General features: G+C 42.8%; 1 long non-coding RNA gene across 2 annotated transcripts in view; it reads right to left on the bottom strand.

Moving 5' to 3' along the window:
- Nucleotides 1-2,283: 2,283 nt before the first annotated feature.
- Nucleotides 2,284-23,466, bottom strand: part of LOC142020818 (uncharacterized) — a 178,513-nt gene continuing 157,330 nt past the window's right edge. For both annotated transcript variants that reach the window (XR_012647504.1, XR_012647503.1), the window contains exons 3-4: nt 4,695-5,146; nt 2,284-2,697 (exon numbers count right to left, since the gene is read on the bottom strand). This is a non-coding gene — a long non-coding RNA (uncharacterized LOC142020818). The remainder of the gene's footprint in view (nt 2,698-4,694; nt 5,147-23,466) is intronic.

Genomic DNA, 23,466 nt, shown 5'->3' with positions numbered 1-23,466 from the left:
GGGACATAAGCAACAATCGTTGGGTCTGTTTACAGAGCAATAAAATACCTGAGCCTGGCTGCAGCCTGCCCAGCCAGCTGACTTTGGTTGTGAGGCTATAAAATTGCAGTGCAGATGTTTGGGCTTAGACTGGAGCCGAGGCTCGGGGGATGGGGGGTCAGATGGGGATTGTGGAAGAGCAGGGAGAGTCAGAGCCAAGTCTGCAGCCTGACCCAGATCGTCTGCACTTTTATTTTTAGCCCCACAGTACTAGCCCCACCAACCCAAGTCAGCTCCCCAGTCTCAATGACTCAATGCTGCAGGGTTTTCATGACAATGTGGACATACCCTCACACTGCTTTGGAAATGGTTCCATGTTTCCTGTTAGATATCCTGTGCTAGAATGCTTGGTGAGTAACGTGTCTACCCCAGCCTGGACAGGTCGTGCAGGCATTGAGTTGGTGTCTGAAATCAACCCTTTACATGAGCCTGGCTTTGTAAGTAACTCTAAAGCAATACCACAAAATAAACTGTAGTCTAATCGTTCTCCCTCTTCTGGGGTTTCTCTAGCATCTCTTTTGAGAACATGCTTGATCTAGATTCTTAGTTCCTTTTCCCTCATTTTCATCCACCTCTCTTACGCCCAGAGTAAACAAATGACGCCTACCCAAAGGAATTGGCAGAACGGCTCTAAGCAGGGTTCTAGTACCAGCTAACAAGGCTACTCACCAGAAGAGCTCTTCTATACATCTCAAGAGTCACATTTCTCCGACACTTTCATTTTTTAAATCCCTTTCAGTGTATAAGTTTCCACAGAAGTGAAAAAACTGCTTGGATTTCAGTTTTGCTGAGTGCCAGATTTGGAATCAAGTAGTTTAATTATATCAATTATACACAAAGAAAATTGATAACTATTATCTACCTGCATCAGAGGACAGCAGTTTTGCCATGCTACTGTTCATTGTAGAAACATCACTAATCAATTTCATTTAGCAGTGGCCACCCTGAAATGAACTGGCACACCAATCGGCTGTGATAGATAGAAAATGCCGAAATGACCCTTATTCAGAATCGCTGTTCATCTGACAGGAAGGCTGACCTAAGTTGGCTTAGGCTCTTCTCCACTGTGGCATTTCTAGGAGTCTGAGATATATAATAGATAAGCTCCAACGGATTGAGACAGCTTGTGCAATCAAACTTTTTAGCCTTGATGGAGGTATGGCATTTTGGTCTATTGATCAATGACGTAAGAACTAAAATGCAAGGATAAAAATGCACCGTGATATTTTGTTGTCAAAGCAAAACAGAGTTTTCTCTTTTCCTTGTGGTACCAACATTTAAGAGGAAAAAGATGTACAAAGCAATGGGAAAATAGCATGTAAAGGTTTAGGTTGTTTATTGAAAATATTTGTGCTCTGAGGATGTTCTGAGAAAAGGAATTTCCGAAATATCTAATATGCTGCCAACTTTAAATGTTGTCTGTGCTGATGCAGGTTGAAAAAGTCTGTTGTCTGACAGCCTAAGACACATGGCTTTTGTCTCCAGAAAATGGCAGTCTTTGTGAACAGTCACATTCTACCTTTTGAAAGTGAAGTCTTGCATTTGTGCAAGACCAGCCACACTTCCCTGTAATTCCGAGACAACAAAATTTCAGGTTTACGTTACTAGTAAAGTGCAAGATGCTACCAAAAGAAATACTTACTTTAAAGGTGTATTCCTATGGATAGCAAGAAGTAATAGCCCACTAAGCTCTTCTACCGAGTACAATGCTTGCTCTTATGAGGTGCCCCATCAAGTAAAGTGGGGCTTGAAGGGATTCAACAGTTTACAGAATCTGACTTTGTTTTGCAACCAGACATGCAGAAATTTAAAGAGTGGAATCAGGAAAAAAAATAAAAAATACTGCAAGGTAAAGAAATCACAAGATTGCTTCTTTCTATTCTGGGGAAATTTTGAGCAGGAAGTCTATGTTAGAAATAAGTTCTCTCATCCATATCACGAGTTTCATTTTTCTACTTCCTGGAAACCTATGTTTTTATTTTCACTTGTGCAATGAGTCTATCAAATGCTACCATTCTGGTCTGGTTGTTTTATATCCACTTTGCACAGGAGTACACAAATACACACAGCAAGGCAGTGGGTAATTGGGCCCCATATTAATAGCTGATTAGTGAGGAAGTGGTTGGGAACCAAGAAAGGGAGAGAAAAAAACAATTCAGGCAATTAAAAATAGCCAAAAAACATTTATTCTTGGAAAATGCCCATCTTCAATGATTTCTTTGCAATCAGTGTTTCTCTTCTGACTGTATGTTAAGCTCAAGGTATAATGCAACAGGCAGGTGGGGTATGTCACTTTATACATTAATTAGAATTTAGCTGCAGCGGTTCCATAAAATGAACACACCTACAGATATCCTTATCACACAGCTTGTAAGAAACAGAAAATGTTTTCAGTTCATCTTGGAAGTCTTTATAGTGCTCCTCCGTGAAAGAAAATACGAGAAAGAAGAGAGCAATTGTTTTCCCTTTAAACTGTATTTTATTTCAGAAGATAATTTATAGGAACTGCAAATATGGTACAAGCTACAAACAGGGACACAGGTGTATATACATGTTGATATACTTTGTCTATCAATAAGATCTTCAATATGGTAGTTCGCTTCCCATTTTCACAGCAACTCCTGTTAATATTTTGAAAAACTGGCTTGCTCTGCTGGGCTGAAAGGTTAGGAAAAAGAGGTATTATTTTATTTAGTGTAGTCATAAGTGTGTTAGGCTTTTCACAGAAGATATCTCTAGAACTCAGGTCCCTGGATTAAGGAGCTTGCACTCTAAGGCCCCAGTTCAGCAAAAAACTGACAAACAATAGAAACAGTGAGGTGAAGGACACATGACAAACATATGATTCTGCAGTTTCTTTGAACTGGGTTTATATAGATTTAGGTGTTGGAATGATAAGGGTTAGGATATGGAAGGAAGAAGCCAGGAAAGAGATGAGATAGATGGTAAAGATAAAGATGGTAAAGATAAACATTAACCATGTTCCTTACCCACCCCAGTCTTCAACCCTGTCTTTTCTTATGGCTTCTTTAGCCAGTTACTTCTGCAAGTAAAAGTCTTGGATAAGATTGATCAAAATGGGTGAGACTGGGCCTCAGACAACATCTCCAGCTTCTCCTAAGCCTACCCAAAGCCTGAAATATTTCCTAGCTTGACTGTGCACAGTACATAACTGGGCAGAGGTTCTTAATCCACAAGTTACTACAGTAACGCCCAGCTATGAAAGCAAGATGGGTCTGATCTGGTCCAGATTGCATGACAGGTCCCATTAGAAATGCTGCATTCACACGCTTATAAAATCTTAAAATGTTCACAGTTTGGAAAGCTTATGTTTTGGCCGCAGCTGATATTTTGGCTTGCAGCATGAGTAAAATCTTTCATATAATCCAAGTTCAGGAGGATTAAACATCACCTTTTATATTATTCTAACTACACCAAGGCCTGTAGCAAAAATGGTGAAGTAATGAAATTTGATGTAGAAATAGTCCTCTGAGAGGATGAATGCTTTTACTTCGTTTGAAAAAAAAGAACAGTTTTGTTCTAAGCAAGTTTGGAGTCTTTGGAAAAGCAATCATGCAGGCAAACATTTCTTATGCTGCTTGGTGCACACTATATGAGATGTGCACAAGGGAGCTTGGGATACAGGCACTGTCTATCTGGAATCTCTGTTCATTCTATGATTTTGAGGGAAAAGGAGAACAAGAAGAACTTCAGTACAACACAGCGCATCTCTGTGAGTATGAAAGAGCTTTGGTAAAAGGGTGGCAACAAAAAACAAAGGGTGGGCGTCCTACCAGTCCGATCAAAGTCTGTCACACAAGCTTAACATTAAGCATAGCTCAGAAGGCAAAAATTTTATTAGGAAAAGTGAGGCACATGTTAATCTACCCGGTGCCAATGCCCACGCTTTCTTCTGGCTCTGGACAATGAGAATCAAACCTCCCTGGTCACCCCTACACGTGGTGTACCCTGCCCTCACAAACGCTGCAGGAAAGCGCCTGTGGCTGGTCTGCATCAGCTGGCTCCAATCATGGGGCTCAGCCTGGAGCTGAAGCTTTGGGATCCTTTGATGGAGAAGGCTCCCAAAGCTCAGCTTTCAACAGAGCCTGAACACCTATACTGCAGTTTTATTATTGCCTCACAGCCTGAGCCAGCTGACGTGGGCCAGCCATAAGTTCCATTCGAGCGTATACACATCTCAGAGTCCCTGTGAACTAGAAGTATCTTTTTATTTGGAGGGGAAAAAAAAGATGGGGTTCAAAGCAATGCAAAAGCTCTCTATATATTTACCTACAAAAAGGTAAGCAATCCATGTCTCAAGAGTTTGGTTAACCACTCAGTCTTGTGAACATCTAATACTCTGAGGCCACATCTATGCTCACCTGGAAGGTCAGTGGCTGCTATGCAATTTTAGGTATGCCAACTACGTACCTAAAATCGACTTTGCAGCCATCAACTTGTGCGGCTGTCTTCACAGCAGAAGGTTGATGGGAGCACTCTTCCCATCGACCTTCTTTAATCCTCGCGGCTCGGCTCGTGAGGAGTCGCAAAGTCAATGTTGACCCTAGAAAAGTGCCATTTTGAGTCTGAGTGGTTGATCTTCTGCAGCAATATAGATGCAGCCTCAGTTCCACCACACCCACACCCCCACTTACCGCCCTGTACACTGGTTCTGTTTAGTCTCTGTCATGTATGAAGGGGTAGCTCTCCTCTCTCAGCCTGCTCCAGTCCCAAGAGAACAACTTTGTTCAGCCTCACCACAGTGTGCAGCCATCAAGTCCAGTTCTGTGATATGGGTTCTGTTTCCGCTGGACTGAAAAGAGTCAGCCATGAAGCCAGACCAGCTCTGCCACTATCTGTCACCACACTGCAGTCAACACTGCATCACTGCTGGGCCGGTCAGGCCTGCAAGGTCAGCTCTGTGCCTCTGCCACTAAGCCAGTCCAGTCTTGCTGTGAAATTAGCTCCACAAGATCACTGAGATGGTGTGGTCCAGTCCCATAGATATTCTCCATGCAAGGAACAGAGTCTCTGCTCTTGGACAAGTGACTGTGTTTACTGGACAAATCCTTTTCTTCTCTGCTGAGCTGGAGTTTTGTTTTTGTTACTGAATAAAAAAATTGTTTTTGTTACCAAAATAATTAGCAACCACTCAAGAACACATCCTGCACAATTCCCACTCTGGTTCAGTAATAATCTTAATTGACTGTCATTTATACAATCAAAACAAATTCCAAGCAAAGCAATACTCCCTTCCAGCCCTAGGATTCTATGATTCTATGAGTAGGTGGAACTACGGGCAATTTGTATAAACGAAGCTGGAAGCTAAAGAGGGAGCAGAATCCCATCCCTCTAAATCTTCTGATGCCAGGGCTTACATTTTGTCATGAAATCAGGAACAGTATTTCCTAAACAATAGTTAACCTTGATAGTTTCCTATTTATACAACTTGAAAGCAATAGATGTTGGCCCTTTGTACTACTAATAGCAGCTCATTGTTTGACGGATGGCATATAAGAAATTAATGACATATGGAGTGTAATTACCATACACCTTAAAGGTTATACACTCATTGGATTTAGAGTAAAGTCTCCTCAATTGGTTAGTTTGCTATCGCAAAGAATGTCAGCTAAATAGCAATGTTCTTTGCTTGCTTGCGCCAGAACAGATAATAGAAAAATCTTTAAATATAACTGGTTGCTGCAGATCTGAAACACTGTACCTACATAAAACTAAAAACAAACAAATGAAACCATGGTAACACTGAAGACACACATTGCATTACCTTGAATCCCACGAAAGGAAAATATGCTTATTGAATTAAATGATTCCAGTGTCAATACGAGCAACACATTCAGTACGTGAACAATTTATGTGCCATTTTCAATTACGAAAACAAGGAGTACATTACTCATTACGGAACCTACTGAGTATTTCTATTTGTTTGACATCTTACTGTGTCAACTAAAAGAAAGAACCCTAGGTTTATTGTAATTAAGTCCTTTTGTGCTTGCAAATGGAAATGTAAAAGTTTCTGCCATCTCCACTTAAACCAGTGCATCTTTAACATACTAAATCTTTCCTTTAAGTTATCCACAGTATAAATCCTTGCTGTGCTATACTGTCAAAATTATAGACTGATACATGAAATTGAGTGTTCACCAAAGATAAGATTAGTTTTTGAAAAAGTCCCAGCACATGTCCACTAAGAGGTGCACAGTAAATTCACGTTTCAATTGATTCAACTACTAAAATTTTAGTGTAATCAAGTAATATTGAGCAGAATATGAGTATTACCTCCTGAATGTGTACTCAGTTTACCCAACTTGACTCCAACTTTCACTCACTACATGTTAGCTGGTCACTTGTATATTTTAATAAACTAATAAGCACCAGCTTCTGCCAGCACTTACTTATTTTGAACAGTGCCTCACTATACATGCTGATCCATTGAAATACATGAGGTCCCATGAAGACCAAGTATAGTAATACTTTACTTAGTAAGAAATAGCTAAATCTGGCCTCTGCTAATCTATCCTGTTGGGAATTAGGGATGCTGAAATACAATTGGAAATACGTGTTTAGCTCTAGTAAAGGAATCAGTTTCTTCATTATGAACTGTAAAATAACAAAATGTTATTTGTATATGTGATACTGTTAATTATTATTATTATTATTATTTGTATTACAGTGCTGCCTAAAGGCTAGGATCTCATGATGCTAGGTGATGTACAAACATATACCAAAGAGATCATCCATGCCAACAAGCGTTCATAATTGAAAATACTATATAATTGCAAAAACAACAAGCAGTCCTGTGGCACCTTAGAAACTAACAAATTTACTAGGTCATGAGCTTTATCAAATGGGTTGGAGTGGAAATTACAGAATCCAGGGTATATGTAGCAGAAAAAAAGGGAAGGTACCTGTCATGAATAGAACCAGTTTATGTAGCAAATTAAGCTGGATGTATCTCGTTCAAAGCATTTGATGTAGAAGTGCCAGAGAAATTGCCCTTGTAATGCATTAGCCAGTTAAGATCTTTATTCAAGCCTAAGTTAATGGAGTTAATTTTGTAAACGAATTCAAGTTCAGATATCTCCCTCTGTAAGCAGACAGTAAAGTTCTTTTGTAGAAGAATGGCTACTTTTAATGCCATTACTGAATGTCCGAGGCTGGGGGTTAAACCTGTAGATTCCTTTACAGGTTTGCATGTGTTATCATTCCTGATGTCTCGTTTGTGTCTATTTATCCTTTGACACAGAGATTGTCCCTCCTGGCCAATGTACACAGCAGAGGGGCACTGCTGGCACTTATCACATTAGTGGATGTGCAGGTGTACGAATCACTGAAATAAACGGGGGAGGACAAGAAGACAAAGAGATGACCATTGGCACTGGGTGAACCTAGGGCTGGGGGAAGCAAACCCCCAGCCTCACCCCTGCTGCCCCAGGCCTCACCCCTCCCACCCAGGGCCACATGGTGGTCAAGCCCTCTTTTGTCTCCCCAGCAGAAGGCATGCATCACCAGCCTTCCCAGCACTGGACAGGTGGCATGCACCCCAGCCTTGCCCTGCCCTGGGAGCACCTTGAGGGTGAATGGTTTGCAGCCAAGTCTTCCAGCCCCTGGGAAGACTCACAGCGCAGCCCCAGCCTCAGCAGGGCTGAAGTCCAGGCAGCCATAGGAGACTGGGACAGCCACACTGAAGGGAGTCCTGGGGGGGCAGAGTGTGGGTGGAGCCAACCAGGCAGTTTGGGAAAACAGTGACTTCCTTAGCCTGTTATACCTTCCGCCCCTGGAGCTGATGCAGGTCAGCATGAGACACATCCCATCTGCCTAACCACCCTGCAGCTATTTATGGGCATGGCACAGGAGTTCTAAGAGAGAATTTGGAGGACAATGAAAAAGCTTTGAGGTTATTAATGGGGAGCTTCATGTTTAAACACATTTAGGGCTAGATTGTCCCTTGCGCTTGAGGAGGTGCACAGAAGAATGGAGAGTGCAGTAGCCTGCTCTCTGGGTCTTTTCCTAGGGACAGTCACGTTCCTGGGGACTGCTCCCTTCCAGAGCCCTGGAGGCACAAACAACACTGATTAAAAGGGAGGGAAGGAGGATTATGTCCCCGTGCAGTGTCAGGATGAATTGGCTGGGCACAAAAGGCAAAGCATGCTGTGGAGGAGTTCTGCAAGGGATAGCACTTCCTGGGGTCCAGTCCTTCCAGGGAATCATTTCTATGGCACCCCCAAACATGATGGGGTGTGTGACTGGCATGCACAAAGCCCAAGGTGCAATTAGTGTAGTAGCCGGCAGGACAAGGTGCTGTAGTTAGAAGTATGGATTTGAACACTGATAAGTTTTGTTTGGCTTTAGCATTGACAGGCTGAAGTCATACGAGAGAAAGCAGAGCCCATGTTTACAACAGAAACTAATCTATTTGGCCCGCCAAGCTACTTTGTCTCTCCATGCTTGCAGAGGGAGCTGGGAAGTTCAACAATGTCTAGAATACATATTTGGACTGGATTCTTGAGGAGTGATGGTTGGTGCTATGACAAGATGCTGGGCAAAGGGTTGAAGATTCAGCCCTCTGTCACTCCTACTCCTCATTACAGGAACAAGCTAGGGTAGATTGTGGGTAGCCTGGCCCAAACTGTGGAAGCAGAGGTAGCTACTACCTAATTACCTTGTATAAAAGCCTCAGGGGAAGGAAACTTGGGGTGGGGGGAGGTTGGAGAAAGGGAAAAGGCACGGAGTGGAAGCAGGTAGGTAGCTCTCAACTCTTCCTCCTTCTCGCCTGCAGATGGTGCAGGGTTACTTGTACACCATGGTGGGAACAAGCCTGAGGGTAAATTGGCACTGTAGCTGGAAGCATGCTTCCTGCCATGGGGAGACAGGGTCTAGTGCACCAAAAATAGTAATGTAACCAGGAATAGCTTGGGCAGTGGCTGCCCTCAGTGGCTTTTGTTTATCACGGTGATGACCTTTAAAATCCAGAGACAATGGCAGGCAGGTTTGTTTACCAAAGTAAGAACTCTCTCACCTGCTCATAGTTCACCTGCAACTGCAGGTTTGTCTGACCTCAATTTAGGGAACCAGTAGAACAGACTCAAGTGAGAAAGGGGTTGATGCTACTCATAAACATTACAGGCTAGGCTGCCACATTCTGCGAATTCTTTTGTTTCCCGTAACAGCAGAAGAAGCTACAATACAAATAGAAGTCATTTATTCCATTATTCTCTACTTAAATTTACTTGGTAGGTTTGAAAGTACTTTTTCTCTCATATTCAACTGAAAGTGCTACCTCCCTTTCTGATGCCAAAATTCTGCTCAAGATTACTCATGCTTTTGGGGAGTTTTGCATTATTTACCTAATCAGGGGGGCTGCATGTGTGTCTGTCCTCAAAGAAACTATTTTAAACTACAGTAATGCAATATTTTAGATTTAAACATTTAATTGACTCTTCATTCTCCCCTTGAACTCCTCAGTCCTAGAACAATAATGAATATATATCTACAGTGCATACCAATAGAAAAAAACTATGCAGAGATGCAGATGCTGCAAAATCCACACCTTACCATGCAAACTGTGCCCTATTTCTTCACAGCTTGACCCTGCTTGAATAATTAAAGGAAGACTACCAAGGACGTATCTTAGGAAACAAATCTAACACATTGCAGTTATATAAATTTTGCTATTCACATACATACATACTGTGTATTCCACCCTTAACACAGGGTAATTTGTCTATCTAGCAATAACTAGCTTGGTGGCTTTGTCATAGTTATGACTTCAGTGCCAGAACTGACCAATCTTATAGTTTTTTTTAATCATTGGTCAAATTGGCCAGCCTTCTCGCGCTAGGTTTCCATCGCTTCGTGCTGGCCAAAATGGCAGGTGTGAGGGAAAGACTGCATCCGTAGCTTCCCATCGTCAGAGGGCCACAAAGATGATATTGCGCTTTCTGGACTAGTTGACTTGATCTGCAAATTAGGGTTGCCAGATGTCTGGTTCTGAGCAGAAAGCTTGTTTGAAAAGGGACCCTGGCAGCTCCAGCTTTCCAGAACCTACATCCCAAACTCCCAGGTGAGCCCCCTCCTACAACCGAACACCCTCCTAGAGACTATACCCTAAGCCCCCTCTTGTGCTCCAACCACCTGGAGTTGACTGGAACCTGCCCTCATACTCTGAACCCCTTGGCCCCAGCTTGGAGACTTCTCCTGCAGCCAAACCCTTTATTCCCGGCCCAACCCAGATTCCATGCCCCTAGCTGTAGCCCTCACTCTTTACCTGCCTAGACATACACCAACCCTATGCCCCAGCCTGATCTCCCTCCCACACGATGGACCTCCTCATTTCTGGCCCAACAACAGAGCCCATACGTCCTTCCACACTCCAGCCCTCTGCCTCAGCTGGAGCACCATCCCACACTCCAAACTCCTCGGCCCCAGCCTAGAGCCTCCTCCTGCACCCCAAATACCTTATCTTGGGCCCGTTCCAGAGTCTGCACCTCCAACTGACACCCTCAACCCCTCCCACATCCCCCACTGCCCCTGTCTGGGGAAACTGAGTGAGTGCAGTTAGGGAGAGGAAGGGGAAATGGAGTGAGTGAGGGTGCAGCATCAGATAATGGAGAAGGCAGGGGACAGAGCCTCGTTGAAGGGGGCAAGGATGTTCAGTTTTTTTGCAGTTAGAAAGTTGGCTACCCAAATCTGTATCCTCACATCTAAAGAACAAAATGGCAATGCCAAGAGAGGTAGGGAGTCCCCTTCTTTGAGAATGAGGCTGGGCACTATTTTGGGAGGGAAATCAGTGTGAAGAATGAAACCCTGTTCCACTGAAGTCTATGGAAAAACTCACATTGATTTCTATGGGGCTTGGATTAAACCATAAGAAAAGAGAGGGGAGGGGAGGGCGTAGAGTGGGGAAGAGATAAGAGAAATTATCAGATGCCACAAAATTGTATGATGTACGGATGTAGTAAATTTTGGTCAAATCTGTAACTTTGAGCACCACTTGCAATTGGCTGATGAATGAGTTTTCCTAAAACTTAACATGGGCAAAAAGAAGGCCCATGTGTTCATAGAAACCCCAGTTAAAATAATAACAGAGAGGAAGCCGTGCTAGTCTATACACTATCAAAACCAAAAGCAGTCAAGTAGCACTTTAAAGACTAGCAAAATAGTTTATTAGGTGAGCTTTCGTGGGACAGACCCACTTCCTCAGACCAGAACAGGCTCAACATTTAAGGCACAGAGAACCAAAAACAGTAAGCAAGGAGGACGAATCAGAAAAAGATAATCAAGGTGAGCAAATCAGAGAGTGGAGGGGTGGGGGGGAAGGTGAAGAATTAGATTGAGCCAAGTATGCAGATGAGCCCCTATAGACTATAGTCTCATCTGCACACTTGGCTCAATCTAATTCTTGACCTTCCCACCCACCCACCCCTCCACTCTCTGATTTGCTCACCTTGATTATCTTTTTCTGATTCGTCCTCCTTGCTTCCTGTTTTTGGTTCTCTGTGCCTTAAATATTCAGTCTGTTCTGGTCTGGCTATGGGCTGAAGAAGTGGGGCTGTCCCACGAAAGCTCACCTAATAAACTATTTTGCTAGTCTTTAAAGTGCTACTTGACTGCTTTTTGTTTTGACAGTTAAAATAAGTCTTCAGAAGTGTAGATGCCTATTTGTAGCTAATTAGGGCAACCTCTGGGGTCTGTTCAAAACTGAGCTGGATCCTTGTAAGTCAGGCTTTCTTGTGGGACTTTTATCTAGAAGCAGAAAAGTTGGAGGGAGAAATCTTATTTTCTATAACAGTATCATTATTATGCCTGTGATATAAAATGTAAGTAACAACAAAACTTAGGCTAGATCTACACTGGGGGGGGCAAAGTCTATTTCCAATATGTAATTCTAGAGACACCATTAGCGTAGCTAAAATCCGTGCATCACAATCGACTTTCCGACCTCTTCAGGCTCACGCCAACATCCCTTACTCCATACAATAGCGTGGAATACCAGGGTCACTAGCCAAGCCCAGAGAGATCGATTTTGCTGTGTCTTAACACGTGTAGCAAAATTGACCTCCAGAAGATCACCCTAAAAATGGCAATAGCTCAGCAGTTAATTTATCCCTATTAATTAAATGTATTTTAACCTTACAACTGGGTTATATTCCAGCTATACGTCAAACAATTTTTATTTAGGCGTGGAAAACAAAAGGCTTATATCGCCACTGCCGAGCGGCTAGACGTATGATTGAGGTAAGGTAGGTGTAGTAATATCTTTTATTGAATGAGCTTCGGTTGGTGTACCTGCTCCAATGCATCAAATGCCCCAACAGCAACTGTGTGGGTGTAACTAGACAACCACTGTGCTCTCAAATGAACTCACACAGAAAAATGATAAAAGACAAAACCACCATATTGCTCCCGGCTGAATGGAAACCTCACAAAACCTTCAGAAGATGAGCCTGAAATCTTAAATTCAAAACTCTCCTGGACACTAAAAACTATGGACTCAACAGAGGCTGTGGTTTTAAGGCTCATTACAACCATTTGTGACATACCCTACTGCCTGTCAGTTCTTAATTACCCACTTCATTTTAGGTGGCTGTCTAGAGCATGTCTGAACACCTTAGCTGGGTCTACACGGAGTGGCTTTCCCAGCAGATCCATGCTAATGAGGAGCCTCAAAATTGCAAATGGCTGCTCACCAGCATGGTGCTGTGGCTCATTAGCATAGCCACACAAGAGCTCAGTCTCAGCAGAGGGGGCTGCCGGCAGTAAAGAGTCCCTGTGGAAATGCTCTGGCTGGCAAAAAGCCCCTCTATCGCCAGACCCTTAGGCCTTAATTCAGGAGCATGTCCACACAGCCTCTTTACTACTGGCACCCCCTTCTGCCGAGCTCTCACGTGGCTATGCTAATGAGTAGTCATTTGCAATTTCGAGACTGCTCATTAGCATGGATCTGCCAGGAAAGCTGCACTGTTTAGACCTAGCCCTTACGTTTAACTGTCTCTTCATCTTGTATTTAGCTTATTGACTCGGAAGTTAGCTTTCCCAGTCTGGAGAAATAGTTTTGTGAAGCTCAAAAGAGTGATGTTAACCAGTAGAAGATGGACCATTAAATGATTTTTATTTTACCCGCCTTGTTTCTCTCATAGTCTGGAACCAACACTGTGAACACTGTACACATAACTGACAGCTGAGGAGACTGCGGATGTACAGAAAAGGCAGCAAGCAGCTGGATAAACTATACAGAACATCTCTCTCTCTCTTTTGTTTCCTTGTTTGTTTTAGTAAACAGACCCATGTAATAAGGTCTGTCTTAATGGCAGTTCACCAAGATGACATACCACAGAATTGCCGTTATTTAGTAGATGATGGCCAACATAACAGTCACCATCTTCTTTGCAACCAGTCAAACAGAAAGAATAGAAAATAACAGAGATTTTGTATTGTTATGATTGCAGTATCCGTCAACGTGTTAGTTGAACATCGTGCTACACTCATTCTTACTTAACTACAGGTTGAAACTCTCCAATCTGGCACCCTCGGGACCACACTGGTGATGGAGGAGAGAATTTGCCAGATCACAGGAGGTCAATATTATCTAGAAGAATTACTAACACTTCTGCTGCTTACTGGGCTCTTAGAAGACATTTAGGGGTAAATTATGGCTCAATAACAGCACAGAACACTGAGAGACGGAACTGGTGGCTAGAAACAAACTTTATGGGACCACAAGTAAGATGGCCACACCCATGATAAGTGATCATCCAGCTAACTAAAATCATGCCAGATTACAGATGTTGCCAAATGAGAGCTCCAGATTAGAGAGGTTCAACCTGTATAAACTATCAAAGCTAGAAAACTGCAGCCTGATTTTAATCAGGAAAGTCAGTCCACTGGGAACAGAGTAAGAGACTGCTGAAATTAGACACACTCCTAGTTTCTGACGAATTATAGGATCATGCAGAGTCTTTGCAATCTTGGTGTGTTAATGCAGATATCTTCAGAGACAGATATTGACTCCATTGGTATTTGTTGTTTCCTTTTGTACTTGATGTACAACAAACTCTAATGTACTGTACAAACTCTTCAGACCATGAGCTAGTTGCCATTTGCCAGATAAGAACACTCTGATGGGAGCATTCAGGATTATGATCCAGGGTACGCTTATAAGCGAGTCTAAAAACGTTCCAACAACATGTTCGTGACGTACCTACAGAAAAGTCAAAGTTAAATTGTTCCAAAGGTAGAGTCCAAGGGTGCACCTACACTTGCATTCCTCTTTTGAAAGAGGCATGCAAATGAGGTAAATTGAAAATACAAATGAGGTATAAATTTGCATATTTGCTGTCTAATTTGCATATTCTAATTTCAAAAGAGCTTCTTGCAAAAGAAGAAAGCCAGTGTAGATGCTGCTCTTTCGAAAGTAAACCCATCTTCAAAAAATCCTTCTTCCCTTTATTTAATGGCCAGTTAAGGATTCATGAGCCTGGCCCTGAGGGGGTAGGCTGCATCCCCCACAATGGAGAGTGGCATCTGCACATCCCTGACTGCCAACTCACAGTGGGGGACAAAGGTGCCCACCTCCATCCTCTGGTACAGGCTGGAGTTTCAGAACACATGGGCATAGTGTATCTGACCCAACCACCTGATATAAATGCCTGTGAAGTGTGCACAGTAGTCAACCAGGGCCTGCAGCACCTTGGAGAAGGATCCCTTTCAGTTTAGATACTTGTCTGTGCTGTGCTCCAGGATGTGGATCAGGATCTGAGTCCCATCGATAGCCCCAATGCAGTTCAGGAACCCCAGGGCAGTGAATCTGCAGCAAAAGCATACTGATGACCATCATGACCTGCAGAGGGAGGCGACCAAATACACATATCAGGGACTGAGGGTGGGGGTTCCTGGGCCCAAGGAGGCTTCCCCTTTCTTTTCCCATCTCTGAGCTCTCCAGGTGCCCCCTCCCCCCCAAGCAGCAGAGCTGTGAGAGGTCAGGATGGCATGGTATTCCATGGATGGGGCTTCCCCCACACACCCCTTTCCACTCTTAACACCTCCCAATCCCACTCCCCAAGGGTCCCCTTCGGCTGGAACACCCCCTCCATGCAAGGCTTGAAGCCTGAGAGTGCCTCACCTCCATGAGGAGGGCCCCAACGGCGGACTTCCCTTGCCAAAATGGTTGTCCACTGAGTGGTACCTGTTGGGGGTGGCGAGCTTTCTGAGGGCGACTGCAATCTGCATCTCCATGAGGCTGGTGGGCTGCAGTCAGGTGTCCTGTCTCCGGAGGTTGGGGTTGAGCCAGGCACAGAGCTCCAGGAAGGTGTCCTTCCACATACGGAAATTCTGGAGCCACTACCTCGTGACCAGCTGGTCCCACCAGCTGGAACTGATATGGTGCCACCAGATCCGCCTGTGCACCCAGGGAGGCATGGGGGAACAGGTGTGACCATCCTGCAGCAACAGCAAGCTCCTTGAAGGTGGTATCAGGTTCCCACTCCCTGAGGAAGAGAAGGATGGCCATCAGGTTCAGCAGGCTGCTCTGGCACCATGGCTCACTGGAAGGAGCTGTCTCTCCCAGGAAGAGTTGAAGCCCTGCTCTAGCAACTGTGCTGTCCCTTGTGGAAGTAGGCACACTTTGACAAGGGCAGGGAATGGGTGCCTTTACGAGTGCATCTCGGAGGGGCTCTCGGAAGGCAACGGTGCCCTGTAACCCTGTCTGATGGTGTTCCAGGTGGCCATTCTGTTGAGAGAGTGGCCGGTGGCAGTCCAGTCACTCTCTGTCAACAGAGTGGATCAAAAAAGCAATCCGCTTTGCAATCTGGTCATGATCTCTTGACAGAATTTTGTCAGAAGACAAAAGACAAAATTGTTCTGACAGACAATTCTGCGGACAAATCACTCTAATCTATACACAGCCGATGTATCACACAGGATATGGCTCTACTGCAATGAAACAACCCTGGCTGGCTTGTGTCAGCTGCCTCAGTCTCACAGGGCTCATGGTCCCATGAGGGAATAGAGTCCCAGAGCCAGGATTTCAGCTTTAGCCTAAGCCCAAATATCCACCCTGCAATTTTATAGCCCTGCAGCCCAAGCTCTACGAGCCTGAGGCAGCTGATATGGGTTGGCCAAGGGTGTGTGAGTACAGTGTAGACACCCCCATGTCTAGTGGGCCTTGTTGAAAAGCTCACGTTTTGCAACCATTTGCCCATTCTGTAAAGTTGGTCTAGGTTCTGAGGAGATGTTCTTTGCTGTACTATCTAAGAATGGTCCAAGAACTAAAAAGTAAACAAACCAATCCATTACTGACAGGGATATACTACTTAACTAGGCCACTGGAGCATCTTTGGATGTGATAAGACCTTACTGAAGGAAAGCCAATCTGGAGAGATGGGTTTTGTATCTAGTTCCAAACGCATCTCATGTCCATTCTCACTTGCATGGCGTGTCATCGAAGCTGAGTCCACAGCCTGCAGCAGAGAGGCCTAGGCATAGTTTCTCTTAGTTCTGCCTTACCAAACAGTGGAATTTCATTGGTTTCACTGCAAAGGAGGAGAGGGGGACACCTTGGTGACTGCAGCGTTTGCCCTTTCACGCATTGGTTAAGTCTGTAACTGTGTCCCCTGTGTGACTGAATGAATCGTTTTGCATTCCTGTATTCTGCTGGCTATGTCTTTTTTAAGTATTTATCCGTATTAACTTACAGATTTCAAGCAATAATGGTTATGAATGTCTGCAGACCAAGAAGATTCTCTCCAGGAAATCATGTAATCTCAGCTACAGTATATAAGGGTTTTAATACAAACTGATGCCAAAAATATGTCCTCATTAGACGCCAATGCTTCACGTGTAAAATCATTACAAGTATCACTTGCTGTTGGAGTGGATGTACTTCAGCTTTTATGTGCAATCCTGTAGCCATTTCTGTAAGTTAGTTTTTACGATAAATCATCTTCCCAAGAGGAAAAAGTACAGGCTGAAGAGCTCCTGCAGCAGGAAGATGAGGTTAAGTTAAGAAACAAGCCGTCAAGAAAATGCTAATGGAATGGAATCATTTTATATAAAAGGTGTTGGGGAGGGGACCGTCAGCCCTTCCAGTCCTCCGCCTTCTGCCACAGGAATGGAGCCCAGTTGTTCATGTTGAGACCCAGCCTGCTAGCATATACAGAAAATTTTAAAAGGCGGAATTTTCTGACTAAAATTAAGCCCTGGTTGAGGCCTCAGGCAGAAGATGATTTGTGTACATTGTCTTGAACTTTTGCTTTTGTATTGTCCTTTACAAAGAAATCAGCTAATTGATGGTCATGGCATCAATTGATGGTCCTATTACATAGGAATTATTATTCCCATTTTACAGATGGGAAAGCTAACACAGACCAGTAGCATCTTGAGAGAAGTACAGATGGACTCGGCACAGGGATTAGACTGCAGGCCTACATTCTGGAACTCGGGGTGCTGGGGTGGCTTGAAGGGGTTTCCATCATAAACTGGGATTGCAGTTGGTTCAATGGCTCTGAGTACCTGCACTATACAAATGGTTACAGCCTCCTTGAGGGCAGGAGATCCTGGTTCTTGGATTTCTGCTGAGCCTCTGGACTGAGCTGCCAGTCACAATGCTGTACAGCTCCTCAGTAGCCGGAGATCACATTGGCTGGTCTGCAAAGAGGCTGGCTCACCCTCTGGCAGACCACTCAGATCACAGAATCATAGAATCCTAGGGCTGGAAGGGACCTCAGGAGGTCGTCGAGTCCAGCCCCCTGATTCAAGCAGGATCAACACCAACTGTGTCATCCCAAGAAGGACTTTATCAAACCAGGATTTAAAATCCTCTAGGGATGGAGATTCCATCACTTCTCTAGGCAACGTCTTCCAGTGCTTCACTACCCTCCTGATGAAGTGCTTTTTCCTAATATACAACCTACTCCTCTCCTTCTGTAACTTCAGACCATTGCTTCTTGTTCTGTTGTCTGTCACCACTGAAAACAGTTTATCTCCATCCTTTTTAGAGCTCCCCTTTAGGAAGTTGAAGGCTGCTATTAAATCACCCCTCAGTGTTCTCTTCTGCAAACCAAACAAGCCCAGATTCCTCAATCTCTCGTCATAGGTCATGTTCTCCAGCCTCTTAATCATTTTCCTCTGCTGAACCTGCTCCAGCACATCCACATCCTTTCTATACCGGGGGCCCCAAAACTGGATGCAATACTCCAGATGTGGCCTCACCAGTGATGAACAGAAGGGAACAACTTCTCTAGATCTGCTCAAAATACTCTTCGTAATGCACCCCAATATGCCGTTAGCCTTCTTGGCTACAAGAGCACATTTACTCATATCCAGCCTTTCATCCACCATAATCCCTAGGTCCCTTTCCACTGTACTGCTGCTTAGTCAGTCAGTCTCCAGCCTATAAAAATGCTTGGGATTCTTCCATCCCAAGTGCAGGACTCTACACTTCTTGTTGAACCGCATTGGATTTCTTTTGGTACAATCCTCCAATTTGTCCAGGTCCCTCTGGATCCTATCTCTACCCTCCAACATATCTACCTCTCCCCCTAGTTTGATATCGTCCACAAATTTGATGAGGGTGTAATCCAGTCCCTCATCCAGATCATTAAAAAAGATGTTGAAAAACGCCGGCACAAGAACCAAACCTTGGGGCACTCCACTTGAAACCAGCCGCCACCCAGATATTGATCCATAGACCACTACAGATGGAACTCATCGCTGCTCTATGCCATGTTCTCGTCAGCCAGGATCTTACAAATGCTCTTCCTAGAGAGCAGGCATCCATATTTTTAAAAGACCCTAGATGCCATCCCAGGATGCCCATCAAGATGGTGATATGGTAAGAGAAGAGACTGTAAACCCATTATCAGTAAGAAAGAGTACAAAGTGAGCCAAAGAAAGGTATGTAATTAATAGCACTTGATGGGCTGTAACCACACTGGAAGAAATTAGCAAGAGGCTCCTTGGTATGAATGCGTCCTCATTTATGCCAATGCACATCATGGTGTCCGGTATGGGGTTAATCAGATCTACATGACACGCAAATCCAAGTGTCATGTGGCAGCATTTGAGAAGGAAATATACGTCAGTCTGTGCCTTCCTGCAGCATGTATGTCCTCTATGGAGGAGCTTTTAAGTCCATGATTACCTGTACTTATGGAAAGAGCCTAAGACTATAAACAGTTAAGACTAAATTTCTGTTTTTTCTCTTCCCTTTCACAATCAAATGATTTTATGTAGTAATTAAGGCAACATGCAGGAATCATAAACTTTAGCATATTATTAATTTTAAAAGCATTTATTTAATAAAAGTCCTTATTATAGTACACATGCTGCACTATAGAGTTTGCTCTTTCTGCCTCTATTTTTATATCAGGGGATTAATACAAGAGTTCCAGAAACAAAAACAAATTGTTTTCTGATGAAATACCATGTCTGGGATATTTAGGCCCACTTAGCCAAAATCAGAGCCTGAGGTGAACTCCCTGGGAAAATACCTACACACAAAGCTACAGACCTAACTAGCCATTTGCACTCACATTTACCCAATGCTCATGCACATCTATCTGGAGTATTTTTGTCCATGTATTTTTAATGCCTTAAATTGGTAGTTATAAAAATGAGGCTCAGTAAGGTGTAATGGTCATTTGACTAAGGCAGAGATTTTTAAAGTTATCTAGCGGATTTAGCACCCGATAACCATTAAACCCCCATTCCTTCTTGAGAAATCTCAACTTAAATATCTACCAATTAAAATAGGTGTAATAAATAATCAGAGAAAATTACCACTAAATAACTATTATGAAACTTTAAGCTTAGCACCTTCTCTTATCTATAGATATAAGTTGCCTGATGATATGTCTTTGGGATATCACCAGTAGTTGACTTGTCTTGCTAATCATAATCTAATCACTCAGGACTCTTGAGCAGATCTCTGTTGTGCTTCTAGTGCTGTAGAAGAAAACTACCATCCATATGCTCATATGCATAACTTGGGACTTTCTAAAAGCAGCCAAAAACACTGTGACTGGCGTACCATTACTACAGTGATGCTTTTCTGGAGGATTCTCTTTATAGGAACTTAGCATGCTCTGTAGTAAAGTATTCTGTGTTATCTCTATTTCAATACTGTATTTCGTTTAAAGGAGAGTATCTCAGACTAAACATGACAAAATTATGAGTAACTTGGTCTCCATTCTTTATAACTCTAGCAATGCAAGGTCTCAATTGAGGGGAGAGAAGAAAAACACAACCTAGAAATCAGTGGGAATTTACCAGCTTGTGTAAGGAGTATGAGTTTGCATACACTTACGCATGCACTTTGTTTGAGTCCCGAGTGACTTGTTTAACTTGCCTTCATACGTGCCACATGAGAGGGCATATGCCTTTGTCTCATTTTGCTCTGCTTTACCTTTCATAACTCAATTTTTAAGGGAGATTGCAAATCGCTAATATAGGCTATTCCCCAGACTTTTCTGCTCATTGAATGTATCTCCCTTTTTAGTTATTTCTTGATCTCTAAAGAATTTGTACATTTCGCCAAATGAAAAATGTTGCAAGGAGCACAGAATCTGTATCACGTAGCATGTCCTGCTGTGGCATTACTCTGTTAAGGGAAGGCAGCAAAATGGTGTTGATAATACCCTTTGTCTTCATTATCGAATCTCTCTTGTAACATTCTTTTGGATGTAAGGCCATTTACCTTGGCTCCCAACTACATTTAATCTCATTACATTCACTGTCATTATAGTAACATTTTTATTCCACTTGAAAGACTTTAAAGCTCTGGAGGATGCTATTACAGTGAGGGCAGAATATGCTTTTTTGAATAGGGTCCTGTGTAAATTCCAGATATGATCATGTCATCCATTTTTATGAGTCTGCTCACATGATCCTCGCTTAATGCAGAAATTGTGACTCACATAACTGAACTGAGGGACAATCATAAAACTGAATACACGGCTCCCTGTGTGCCTTACAAGCAACAATCTCAAATTAAGTAAGATGAATAAAAAAGGCTGCAACACAAATTAACTCCTGTGTTTAACTGCAAAATTAAAACATGCATAAATACAAATGTGTACACTGCAATTTAAAGTCAGTCAAGTAAAATTTCAGGTAAAGAAATTAAGGACTTTCCACCAATTAAGTAGTGCATAAGGAAAAAGTGAGTGCTTAATTAATTACAAAGTGTTACAATCACCAAAGCATGTGTTACATCATTTTTGGACATCCACTTATCTCTTTCTAACTTATTTTCAAGACAGATCTTAATATTTCAGAGAGTATAATGGTTCTTTAACCAGCCCAGTAATAAAAGCCACATAGTCAATTTCATGTCTCTGACAAAAATGCATCTGTGATATGATTTCCTGAATGGCATAAAGATAAGCATGGAAAATTTCAGGTTAAAAGGAAAATATTTAAAAAATAACAAAGGAATGAATTTATATGATACAGTATCCATTGTACAGCTAACATTTTGCAAGCTGAAATTATAATTAATACCTCTTATTTCCTTTATAATTTAAAAGCCATCTGCTTTACCTGTTTTCAGTCTTGTATTTCACTAGTATTCATTGGCTACTTACATATATATACTGCTTTTAAATTTAGCGTCTTCAGCCTTGTATCTGTCAATATGCATTACCAACTCATTTGCCAGGCACTTTTTGGTGCAGCAGATTTTTTGTAGTATGTTATTGGAAAGAAAGTGGAAGAGCTATTTAAACAAAAAACAGGACTGCAATTCTACATATAAGCTCTGCAAATTATTTTGGATCTCTAAACTGGCATTTTAGTCTATGGATTATTTCCCCCCAATTAAAAATATCTAATTGTACTCACAAATGCTAAAAGTGTTGAGGTTTTGAAACAAAAGATCCTGATTTATGGATGCTGATTTATGGATTCTAATTTATGGCTACTCCTCTGACAAGAGTATATTTCTAAAGAGCTTCAGCACGAGAGTGTATTTTTTTCCAATGTCAATATTCTGATACTAAACTGTAACACAATTGTATGCAGTGAATGCAAAATTTCCTTAGGGGAGGATGGACTAATTTTCTCCAGGCTTGTGCCAAATGATAAAAGCTACATTGAATTATTAGATCACAAAATCTGCTTTATGAAAACTAGCAAAAAATTGCTGTCTGCATGTCTGAATAAAGACATATTTCAAGTCCATAGGAAAACCATATTAATACAGACTTATATAATAGCTGACGGGCAATTGGTTCTTGCCTTTTGTCAGTAAACAGTATTATCCTAGCCTGAAATTTATTGTAGTACATTTCATTAGATGTGTTCTTATACACTATCTAAATTTTATTGTACTGGCAGAAAATATTATGCTTATTCAATTATATCTCTCTGCCTTTAAGTGTCCCATATTGGTCAATGGAGATTTGCAAGACACGGTTATTCTTAATGAATAAAGAACTACAAGCTGATAATATTAAAGTTAATTCTGTCTGATGTTCAGTCTTCTGAGCTGCAGCATCCATTGCTGAATCCAGGGTCTGACCCAGGCGACGTGCAGGTAAAAAAAATTAAAAATAACCTTAAAACTGTTACCCTTATAGAGAAGGCAACCACAGATATGACTTTGCCTTTCTAGTTCCGTACACACTCTGCTTACAGATCAAAAGACTGGAGGTCTTTTTGTCATAGCCTAGTTTCTGCAGGATTTTTTCCCCCACAAGATTGTTGCCTGGGGGCAATCTTCCGGGTATATTAGCCTAAATAACCATCTATGTTGCTAACTGGCTTGGATAGGTGTAGCTAAATACTGTTCTTATAAAACTGGGGGGGAGGGGGCGTTTATAGAGCAGGACGAATCATGTTAACAGAAATAATTGCCAAGGCATCCATCACCATAATCTCTGCTAGCCTTTTATTTTTCCCAAACAATTCAACAGACCCTAATAAGCTGTATTTACAGTCTTAGGGCCTTCTTATATCAATGCTTGATCTGCTACGTGCCTATGAATGACACAGGAGAGATGGGGGAGGAGATCCGTGAGGTTTTCATAGAAAGTTTTGTCCTAAATTGTTCCTGCGGGAGACGCCATTAGCTACCCTTTGCCCTGCAGCTATGAGGGCAGCAATAGGAGCTCAGAGCTATTCATGTGACACTCCCAGGCCTTGCTACTGGCTCTGTGCTCCTGTCTGCTCCCTCTCTGACTCAGGAGCCTTTTTAAGGGCCTTAGGCAAGGGCACCATATCGGGCAAGCCAAGGGGGGAGCGACGACAGAGGAGGAGCCAGAGGAAGCACTGGCAATCTTTCTGCTTTCCTCTTGTTCCCTTACAGTCATGGGAATGGGAAGAAGAGCAAGCAGCACCCCAGTACGCAGGGCTGTTGCCCCAACCCCCACCCCACCCCCCCTCCTGAAATGGCATCCTTGGCCTTATGCAAAT

This window comes from Carettochelys insculpta, chromosome 14 (assembly GCF_033958435.1).
Source record: "Carettochelys insculpta isolate YL-2023 chromosome 14, ASM3395843v1, whole genome shotgun sequence".
Taxonomy (NCBI): Eukaryota; Metazoa; Chordata; order Testudines; family Carettochelyidae; genus Carettochelys; species Carettochelys insculpta.
Note: the sequence above shows the minus strand (reverse complement) of the source record. Positions and strands in the feature narration are given on the sequence as shown.